Genomic DNA, 11,328 nt, shown 5'->3' with positions numbered 1-11,328 from the left:
CAGTCACTCGTGGCACCTGATTGTCGCTGGCTCGGGTGCCATTATTGCCCATCCTTTAGTTACCCCTTGAACAGGCGGTGAACCATGGCAGTCCTTTGCTGTACAGGGACACCCGTGGTGATGCCAAGGAGAGAGTTCCAGGATATTGACCCGGCAACGCCAAAGGAACAGCTGACGTCTTTCCAAGTCGGCTTGATGCATCGGGCAGTGTTCCCAATTGTCTGCCATCTTTGTCCCTCTAGATGGAGTATAGGCCTTGGATTTGAAAGGTGCTGTCTAAGGATCCTTGGAAAATTTCACTCCTCTAGCCAATATCTACTCATTCCCACAGCACCATAAGCGATAGGAACAGGAGCAGGCCATTCAGTCCCTCAGACCCACTCTGTCATTCAACAAGATCACAGCTGATGCAACCCTTACTTATGAGCACATCACTGACCTTTCCCTCAATTCTCCGACTATCTAGAATCTATCAATCTCAAAATTAAAATACACACTGACTCTGACCCAAAGCTCTCCGTGTGGCAAAGAGTTTCAAAGACTCACAACACTCTAAGAGAACACACTCCTCCTCATCTCAGTTTTATGTTGGTGCCCTTTAATTCTGAGATGATGCCCCCCAGTCCTTGACTGTCCCATGAGAGGGAACATCCTGTTTGTGTTTGTGATAATGGGAACTGCAGATGCTGGAGAATCCAAGATAATAAAGTGTGAAGCTGGATGAACACAGCAGGCCAAGCAGCATCTCAGGAGCTCCTGAGATGCTGCTTGGCCTGCTGTGTTCATCAGCTTCACACTTTGTTATCCTGTTAGTGTTTAGCCCCTTAAGAATCCTGTATGTTTCAATGAGCGTGTCTTTCATTCTTCTAAACTCCAGTGAATTCTATAATCCCAGTGAATACTCATAAGGCAAACTCTACTGGCCATGAATTCATTCATTAATTCTGCCTCATTGCACAACACCAGGTCTAGTACAGCCTCATCTCATGGAATCATACAGCCTGGAAACAAACCCTTTGGTGCAACCAGTCCATGCTGGCCATGTTCCCAGACTAAACTAGGCCCAACTGCCAGAGATAATGGGAACTGCAGATGTTGGAGAATCTGAAATAACAAGGTGTGGAGCTGGATGAACACAGCAGACCAAGCCTGCTTTTAAGAAACTGCTTGGCCTGCTGTGTTCATCCAGCTCCACACCTTCTAGTCCCACCTGCCGGTACCATATCCATCCAATTAAAAACCAAAAGAACTGCGGGATGCTGTGAATCAGGAACAAAAACAGCTCAGCAGCTCATCTGTGAAGAGAAAAGCAGAGTTAACTTTTCAAGTCCGGTGACCCTTCCTCAGAACTCACGTCCCTCCAAACCTCTCTTATTCACGAACTTATCCCAATGCCTTTTAAACATTGTAACTGTACCTGCATTCACCATGGGCCCCGCACCCCCCGGCAATTCATCCCACACCCGAATCACACTGTGTAAAATAAAACATGTCCTTTTTAAAATCTTTCTCCTCCCACCTTAAAAAAAGTCCCCTAGTTTTGAGCTTCCCCCACCTTAGGGAAAAACCCCTTGCATTCATCTTATCCACGCATCTCCTGATTTTATAAGCCTGCATAAAGTCACCCTATGCTCCAGTGGAAAATAGTCCCAGCCTCTCCAATCCATTTTCGTGTCTCAAACCTTCCATTTCCTGGCAATAGCCTGGTAAATCTTTTCTGCTGGATCATGTTCTATGAAACCATCTAGAAAAGTTGTCGATAACCTCCTGGCTACCTTTTACCGCCCTGAGGTGTTCCAGTCCATGACGATGTTGTATCTTTGTGAGAAACTCTCATTACTTCATCCTTTATCTGCCTACTTTCGAAAGTGCCAGGGTGGGGGGAGTGAGGGAACAGCCTGTGCACTTATTGTTAACCACGTCGACATTCCAGTTCCCCGAACTTTCCCTCTCGATTGTGTAAACACCATCATTAATTAACAGAGCCACCCCGTCCACCTTTCAGCAGCTAAATCACACATATCCTTTGATGTTCACAGCCAATGTCTTGGGGGTAAGATAAAGCTTGATCCAGCCTATGTTCCCTTATCTGTATTTGCAGAGCCTGTGCTGATACCATTGACACACCGCCACCCCGCCACCCCCCAGCTGACTAATTCTTTGGCAAGTGGCTCACTGTCACTGCTGAATCTAATGGTTATTGATCCACAGCTTACAAGAAACAAAGAAGCCTGATTGTAACCTGCAGCTGCCTGCATCAAAGTGACCACCAGGTCTGCGAAGAAGTTAATAACTGACAGGCAAAACACACCTGGTACCTTGGCACAGCCTAGCACAGCGGCACTACACTGAGCTGGTACATCTCTCTCTCTCTCTCTCGCTCTCTCTCTCACCTGTGTGAGGATCTGTGCCACTGTTGAGGCCGGCCCGAGGGATGAGCCTGAAAGCCCGTCATTGTGGGATGGCGTTACTTTGTGTGGAAAAGGGCTGGGCTGGGGTTGGGATGTAGGACCCCCGAAATGGCGGGCTCAGTGACACAAGAAGGCTGCAGGGAGGGAATATTCAGAGTCTGGAAGGACAAAGAGTCTGGAGAGGCATATTCAGTGTGCGTTGAGCCTGCGCTGTTACATACTCCCAAAGCAATAAATCTCTCCATCACACTGTCACATCAGATACATCCAGAGCACATCCTCACTGATGGAGACAATGTAGAGAGAGCTTTACTCTGTATCTAACCCCGTGCTGTCCCTGTCCTGGGAAGATTGCAGAGACAGGAATGGCGTAGGGGCTGGAAGGGGTTATAGACAGAGGGAGCGGGTGCAGGGGACTGGAGGAGGTGACAGAGATAGGGAGAGTGTGCAGGGGGATGGAGGAGGTGACAGCGATAGGGAAAGTATGTAGGGGGGTGGAGGAGGTGACAGAGATAGTGAGAGTGAGCAGGGGGATGGAGGAAGTGACACAGATAGGGAGGGGGTGTAGGGGGATGGAGGGGGTAACAGAGATAGGGAGGGGGTGTAGGGGAATGGAGGGGGTAACAGAGATAGGGAGGGGGTGTAGGGGCTGACGGAGGTTGCAGGGATGAGACAGGGGCCGGGGGTGTGGATTCGATCAGAAGTTTGAGTGCTGGGGTCGATGTGATCATTGTTCGGGTCCCGAGACCTGGAGGGAGGATAAATTGGCAGGAGGACAAGTCGGTGGAGAGGTGGCAGACAGGGATCATTGTGGGACAGTGCGAGGTGATGCCTTGGGGCTCAGACGAGTGTGAAAAGTCGAATAAAAAGATGTGGTCCAAATCTGAAGGCAAGGCAGGAGGGACATGTCTGTGTGCACACAGCATTGAGGGCGGCAGGGAGCGGAGTTAGCATACAGTGTTCCCAGCTTCAATAGTAGGGGCCTAGCATCTAGGAGTGTGGAACAGATGCCAAACTTCTACAAAACCAATGTTGGACCCCAGCTGTGTGCAGTTTGTGGGCACCACATTGTTGGAAAGTTGTTGTAGCCTGAGAGAGAAGCGATTTACTAGAACAGTTCCATGGATGAGACACGTCAATGATGAGTAGAGATTGAAATCAGTATGACTGTCCTCCCTGGGCAGTGGTCGGGGTGGGGGGGAAAGATGACAGAGACGGAGAACCAATGGACCTTTCAGAAAATCAGCAGCCAGCGCCCAGGCAGAGCAGATAGAGAGAGTCCCGTGAAAAGGAGCAAGAACGAGAGGGAACAGATTTCAAATGATGTGCAAAGGAAGCGACAACAATATGAGGAATATCTTTCTCACCCCAGCGAAGCGTTAGGTTCTGCACTGCCCTGGGGGGTGGGCGTGCAGGTTCAACAGAGGTCCATCTGGGATGGAGATTTGGATAGGAGTGATGCGCAGAAAGGGCAGGAATAGAACCGATGGCTCGAATGGCCTCCTCTAGTTGCGTAGCAATTCTGCCATCTGGACTGTAAAAGTCATATTCCATTCGTGAGCCTCTTCAGTTTACACAAGAGCACCTCCTCCGGGATCTTCAGGTCTCCTGGAGCGCTGTAAATTTATCAGATACGTTTTGTCAGTTTAAGATAGCAGCCGGCTCCCTTTGGACCTCTGAGAGTGCCAGGCAGTGTGTTGTACAGACTCAGTACCGACCTCTCCTGTACACAGGGGAGAATGTGGCTCCATGGTTAGAGTCTGTTAAAGATGTAGGGGAAGAGAGAGAGAGAGAGACCAGGTTCCCTGAGCTCTGTCATTAGCCACATCATAATTGGGCCCAAACACCGGTGAAATAACACTTTGTGCTTCCTCAGCAGATGGAACAGGGTACAAATGTCCCAACGCACTCCTATAATGACAAAACTGCTGTACAGTTGGCACAGATCAATCAAATTTTGACCCCAAATCATGAAGGGTTTGTTGGGAACAGGAGGTCGGTTTTAGTCAGAGGGAAGGAGGGAGAGAGAGATTCAGGGACACATTTTCCAGAACTCTGCGCCACAGGCAGCTAAAGGGATGACCCCCCAATGGGAGAGTCACTTGGATCTGGGTAGTGTGTGGGGTGGGGCGGAGGTGCGGGGAAGGGGAGCATGGGTTTGATGCATGAGAGGCAACAGCTCGAAGATCTCAGAGGGGACAGAGACAGGGAGGGGGCGTAGGGGGCTGGAGGGGGTGACAGGGATAGGGAGGGGGTGTAGGGGGCTGGAGGGGGTGACAGAGATAGGGAGGGGGTGTAGGGGGATGGAGGGGGTGACAGAGATAGGGAGGGGGTGTAGGGGCTGGAGGGGGTGACAGAGATAGGGAGGGGGTGTAGGAGCTGGAGGGGGTGACAGAGATAGGGAGGGGGTGTAGGGGGCAGGAGGGGGTGACAGAGATAGGGAGGGGGCGTAGGGGGCAGGAGGGGGTGACAGAGATAGGGAGGGGGTGTAGGGGGCAGGAGGGGGTGACAGAGATAGGGAGGGGGTGTAGGGGCTGGAGGGGGTGACAGAGATAGGGAGGGGGTGTAGGAGCTGGAGGGGGTGACAGAGATAGGGAGGGGGTGTAGGGGATGGAGGGGGTGACAGAGATAGGGAGGGGGCGTAGGGGGCAGGAGGGGGTGACAGAGATAGGGAGGGGGTGTAGGGGGATGGAGGGGGTGACAGAGATAGGGAGGGGGTGTAGGGGACAGGAGGGGGTGACAGAGATAGGGAGGGGGTGTAGGAGCTGGAGGAGGAGACAGAGATAGGGAGGGGGTGTCGGGGCTGGAGGGGTGACAGAGATAGGGAGGGGGTGTAGGAGCTGGAGGAGGGGACAGAGATAGGGAGGGGGTGTAGGGGGATGGAGGGGGTGACAGAGATAGGGAGGGGGTGTAGGGGCTGGAGGGGGTGACAGAGATAGGGAGGGGGTTTAGGGGGATGGAGGAGGGGACAGAGATAGGGAGGGGGTGTAGGGGGATGGAGGGGGTGACAGAGATAGGGAGGGGGTGTAGGGGGATGGAGGGGGTGACAGAGATAGGGAGGGGGTGTAGGGGGAAGGAGGTGGTGACAGAGATAGGGAGGGGGTTTAGGGGGATGGAGGGGGTGACAGAGATAGGGCAGGGATGGAGGGGGTGACAGAGATAGGGAGGGGGTGTAGGAGCTGGAGGAGGGGACAGAGATAGGGAGGGGGTGTAGGGGCTGGAGGGGGTGACAGAGATAGGGAGGGGGTGTAGGAGCTGGAGGGGGTGACAGAGATAGGGAGGGGGTGTAGGGGGCAGGAGGGGGTGACAGAGATAGGGAGGGGGCGTAGGGGGCAGGAGGGGGTGACAGAGATAGGGAGGGGGTGTAGGGGGCAGGAGGGGGTGACAGAGATAGGGAGGGGGTGTAGGGGCTGGAGGGGGTGACAGAGATAGGGAGGGGGTGTAGGAGCTGGAGGGGGTGACAGAGATAGGGAGGGGGTGTAGGGGATGGAGGGGGTGACAGAGATAGGGAGGGGGCGTAGGGGGCAGGAGGGGGTGACAGAGATAGGGAGGGGGTGTAGGGGGATGGAGGGGGTGACAGAGATAGGGAGGGGGTGTAGGGGACAGGAGGGGGTGACAGAGATAGGGAGGGGGTGTAGGAGCTGGAGGAGGGGACAGAGATAGGGAGGGGGTGTCGGGGCTGGAGGGGGTGACAGAGATAGGGAGGGGGTGTAGGAGCTGGAGGAGGGGACAGAGATAGGGAGGGGGTGTAGGGGGATGGAGGGGGTGACAGAGATAGGGAGGGGGTGTAGGGGCTGGAGGGGGTGACAGAGATAGGGAGGGGGTTTAGGGGGATGGAGGAGGGGACAGAGATAGGGAGGGGGTGTAGGGGGATGGAGGGGGTGACAGAGATAGGGAGGGGGTGTAGGGGGATGGAGGGGGTGACAGAGATAGGGAGGGGGTGTAGGGGGAAGGAGGTGGTGACAGAGATAGGGAGGGGGTTTAGGGGGATGGAGGGGGTGACAGAGATAGGGCAGGGATGGAGGGGGTGACAGAGATAGGGAGGGGGTGTAGGAGCTGGAGGAGGGGACAGAGATAGGGAGGGGGTGTAGGGGGATGGAGGGGGTGACAGAGATAGAGAGGGGGTGTAGGGGGATGGAGGGGGTGACAGAGATAGGGAGGGGGCGTAGGGGGCAGGAGAGGGTGACAGAGATAGGGAGGGGGTGTAGGGGGATGGAGGGGGTGACAGAGATAGGGAGGGGGTGTAGGGGACAGGAGGGGGTGACAGAGATAGGGAGGGGGTGTAGGAGCTGGAGGAGGGGACAGAGATAGGGAGGGGGTGTCGGGGCTGGAGGGGGTGACAGAGATAGGGAGGGGGTGTAGGAGCTGGAGGAGGGGACAGAGATAGGGAGGGGGTGTAGGGGGATGGAGGGGGTGACAGAGATAGGGAGGGGGTGTAGGGGCTGGAGGGGGTGACAGAGATAGGGAGGGGGTTTAGGGGGATGGAGGAGGGGACAGAGATAGGGAGGGGGTGTAGGGGGATGGAGGGGGTGACAGAGATAGGGAGGGGGTGTAGGGGGATGGAGGGGGTGACAGAGATAGGGAGGGGGTGTAGGGGGAAGGAGGTGGTGACAGAGATAGGGAGGGGGTTTAGGGGGATGGAGGGGGTGACAGAGATAGGGCAGGGATGGAGGGGGTGACAGAGATAGGGAGGGGGTGTAGGAGCTGGAGGAGGGGACAGAGATAGGGAGGGGGTGTAGGGGGATGGAGGGGGTGACAGAGATAGAGAGGGGGTGTAGGGGGATGGAGGGGGTGACAGAGATAGGGAGGGGGTATAGGGTAGGGGGCTGGAGGGAGTGACAGAGATAGGGAGGGGGTGTAGGGGGGATGGAGGGGGTGACAGAGATAGGGAGGGGGTGTAGGGTAGTGGGCTGGAGGGGGTGACAGAGATAGGGGGGGTGTAGGGGACAGGAGGTGGTGACAGAGATAGGGAGGGGGTGTCGGGGGCTGGAGGAGGGGACAGAGTTAGGGTCAGGGTGTAGGGGCTGGAGGGGATGACAGAGATAGGGAGGGGGTGTAGGGGCTGGAGGGGGTGACAGAGATAGGGAGGGGGTGTAGGGGGAAGGAGGTGGTGACAGAGATAGGGAGGGGGTGTAGGGGGATGGAGGGGGTGACAGTGATAGGGCAGGGATGGAGGGGGTGACAGAGATAGGGAGGGGGTGTAGGGGCTGGAGGGGATGACAGAGATAGGGAGGGGGTGTAGGGGGCTGGAGGGGGTGACAGAGATAGGGAGGGGGTGTAGGGGGAAGGAGGTGGTGACAGAGATAGGGAGGGGGTGTAGGAGCTGGGGGGGGGACAGAGATAGGGAGGGGGTGTAGGGGGATGGAGGGGGTGACAGAGATAGGGCAGGGATGGAGGGGGTGACAGAGATAGGGAGGGGGTGTCGGGGGCTGGAGGGGGTGACAGAGATAGGGACGGGTGTAGGGGGATGGAGGGGGTGACAGTGATAGGGAGGGGGTGTTGGGGGCTGGAGGGGGTGACAGAGATAGGGAGGGGGTGTAGGGTAGGGGGCTGGAGGGAGTGACAGAGATAGGGAGGGGGTGTAGGGGGGATGGAGGGGGTGACAGAGATAGGGCAGGGATGGAGGGGGTGACAGAGATAGGGAGGGGGTGTAGGGGCTGGAGGGGATGACAGAGATAGGGAGGGGGTGTAGGGGGCTGGAGGGGGTGACAGAGATAGGGAGGGGGTGTAGGGTAGGGGGCTGGAGGGAGTGACAGAGATAGGGAGGGGGTGTAGGGGGGATGGAGGGGGTGACAGAGATAGGGCAGGGATGGAGGGGGTGACAGAGATAGGGAGGGGGTGTAGGGGCTGGAGGGGATGACAGAGATAGGGAGGGGGTGTAGGGGGCTGGAGGGGGTGACAGAGATAGGGAGGGGGTGTAGGGGGAAGGAGGTGGTGACAGAGATAGGGAGGGGGTGTAGGAGCTGGAGGAGGGGACAGAGATAGGGAGGGGGTGTAGGGGGATGGAGGGGGTGACAGAGATAGGGCAGGGATGGAGGGGGTGACAGAGATAGGGAGGGGGTGTCAGGGGCTGGAGGGGGTGACAGAGATAGGGAGGGGGATGGAGGGGGTGACGGAGATAGGGAGGGGGTGTCGGGGGCTGGAGGGGGTGACAGAGATAGGGAGGGGGTGTAGGGTAGGGGGCTGGAGGGAGTGACAGAGATAGGGAGGGGGTGTAGGGGGGATGGAGGGGGTGACAGAGATGGGGGGGGTGTAGGGGACGGAGGGGTGACAGAGATAGGGAGGGGGTGTAGGGGACGGAGGAGGTGACAGCGTAAGGCCGAGGTTTGGAAGGGCAGGGTTGGCAACGTGAATAATGAGCCAGGAACAGGTGAGTGTGAAAGCTGCGGCAGTCTGGATGTGTGCGTCAGCAGCTGAAGCAATCCTTAGGGAATTCCCTGGGAGATTCAGTTTGCTGCGGTCGCTTTTGTTGCAGGGCGCTGACAAAAATGGCGTGGCCCACACAGGCAAGATCTGGACAGAGCTGACGAGTGGCAGGCTACATTCCCATCACACTAGGGTGAGGCATTGACCATTTCCAAAAAGAGCTAATTTAACCTTTGCCCCTTGACATCACCATCATCGACTGCCCAGAGTGAGGGGGGGTTTACAATGGATTACAAACCAAACTGGGCCAGCCAGATACAGTGGTTACAGGAGCACATCAGCAGCTTGGAACCTGCAACAAGTTACTGACTTCATGAATCTCCAGCAGCACTGGAGAAGCTGGACCCCGTCCAGGGACAGAGCAGCCACCTCCGGCCGCTACCCCCCCCCCTCCGCCCCGCCACTTGGATTGGCACCACATCCACAAGCAACAACTCCCGCCACCACCGAACTCAGCCGCAGCAGTGTGTACCGTCTACAGCGTGTCCCCAAGGCTCCTTAGACAGCACCTTCCAAACCCAGGACCCCTACCCCCTGGACGGGGCAAGGGGCAGCAGGTACATGGGAACACGAGCCCCTCTGCAAGTTCGCCTCTGAGCGCCCCACACACATCATCCTGTATCACACTCCCTCGGCGCTGACCCTCTGACAGTGCCCGCTCCCTCAGCACGGACCCTCCGACAGCGCCCGCTCCCTCAGCACGGACCCTCCGACAGCGCCCGCTCCCTCAGCACGGACCCTCCGACAGCGCCCGCTCCCTCAGCGCTGACCCTCCGACAGCACTCGCTCCCTCAGCACTGACCCTCCGACAGCACCCGCTCCCTCAGGACTGACCCTCCGACAGTGCCCGCTCCCTCAGCACTGACCCTCCGACAGCGCCCGCTCCCTCAGGACTGACCCTCCGACAGCGCCCGCTCCCTCAGCGCTGACCCTCCGACAGCGCCCGCTCCCTCAGCGCTGACCCTCCGACAGCGCCCGCTCCCTCAGCGCTGACCCTCCGACAGCGCCCGCTCCCTCAGCGCTGACCCTCTGACAGCGCCCGCTCCCTCAGCACTGACCCTCCGACAGCGCCCGCTCCCTCAGCCCTGACCCTCCGACAGCACTCGCTCCCTCTGCACTGACCCTCCGACAGCGCCCGCTCCCTCAGGACTGACCCTCCGACAGCGCCCGCTCCCTCAGGACTGACCCTCCGACAGTGCCCGCTCCCTCAGCGCTGACCCTCCGACAGTGCCCGTTCCCTCGGCGCTGACCCTCTGACAGCACTCGCTCCCTCGGCACTGACCCTCTGTCAGCGCCCGCTCCCTCGGCACTGACCCTCCGACACTGCCCGCTCCCTCAGGACTGACCCTCCGACAGTGCCCGCTCCCTCAGCCCTGACGCTCCGACAGTGCCCGCTCCCTCAGCGCTGACCCTCCGACAGTGCCCGCTCCCTCAGCGCTGACCCTCCGACAGTGCCCGCTCCCTCGGCGCTGACCCTCCGACAGCACTCGCTCCCTCAGCACTGACCCTCCGACAGCGCCCACTCCCTCAGGACTGACTCCCCGACAGTGCCCGCTCCCTCAGCCCTGATGCTCCGACAGTGCCCGCTCCCTCAGCGCTGACCCTCCGACAGTGCCCGCTCCCTCGGCACTGACCCTCCGACAATGCCCGCTCCCTCGGCGCTGACCCTCTGTCAGCACTCGCTCCCTCGGCGCTGACCCTCCGACAGCGCCCGCTCCCTCAGGACTGACCCTCCGACAGTGCCCGCTCCCTCAGCGCTGACCCTCCGACAGTGCCCGTTCCCTCGGCGCTGACCCTCCGACAGCGCCCGCTCCCTCAGCACGGACCCTCTGACAGCACTCGCTCCCTCGGCGCTGACTCTCCGACAGGGCTCGCTCCCTCAGCGCTGACCCTCCAACAGCGCCCGCTCCCTCAGCACTGACCCTCCGACAGCGCCCGCTCCCTCATCGCTGACCCTCCGACAGCGCCCGCTCCCTTGGCGCTGACCCTCCGACAGCACTCGCTCCCTCAGCACTGATCCTCTGACAATCCTGCTACATTAGGGGAGTTTAGTATCAGAGATAATGGGAACTGCAGATGCTGGAGAATCCAAGACAATAAAATGTGAGGCTGGATGAACACAGCAGGCCAAGCAGCATCTCAGGAGCATAAAAGCTGACGTTTCGGGCCTAGACCCTTCATCAGAGAGGGGGACGGGGAGAGGGAACTGGAATAAATAGGGGGAGGCGGACCGAAGATGGAGAGAAACGAAGATAGGTGGAGAGGAGAGTATAGGTGGGGAGGTAGGGAGGGGATAGGTCAGTCCAGGGAAGACGGACAGGTCAAGGAGGTGGGATGAGGTTAGTAGGTAGATGGAGGTGCGGCTTGGGGTGGGAGGAAGGGATGGGTGAGAGGAAGAACCGGTTAGGGAGGCAGAGACAGGCTGGACTGGTTTTGGGATGCAGTGGGTGGGGGGGAAGAGCTGGGCTGGTTGTGTGTTGCAGTGGGGGGA

Source organism: Stegostoma tigrinum, chromosome 47 (genome assembly GCF_030684315.1).
Source record: "Stegostoma tigrinum isolate sSteTig4 chromosome 47, sSteTig4.hap1, whole genome shotgun sequence".
Lineage (NCBI taxonomy): Eukaryota > Metazoa > Chordata > Chondrichthyes > Orectolobiformes > Stegostomatidae > Stegostoma > Stegostoma tigrinum.
The sequence above is the reverse complement of the archived record's forward strand: the minus strand, read 5'-3'. Positions refer to the sequence as shown.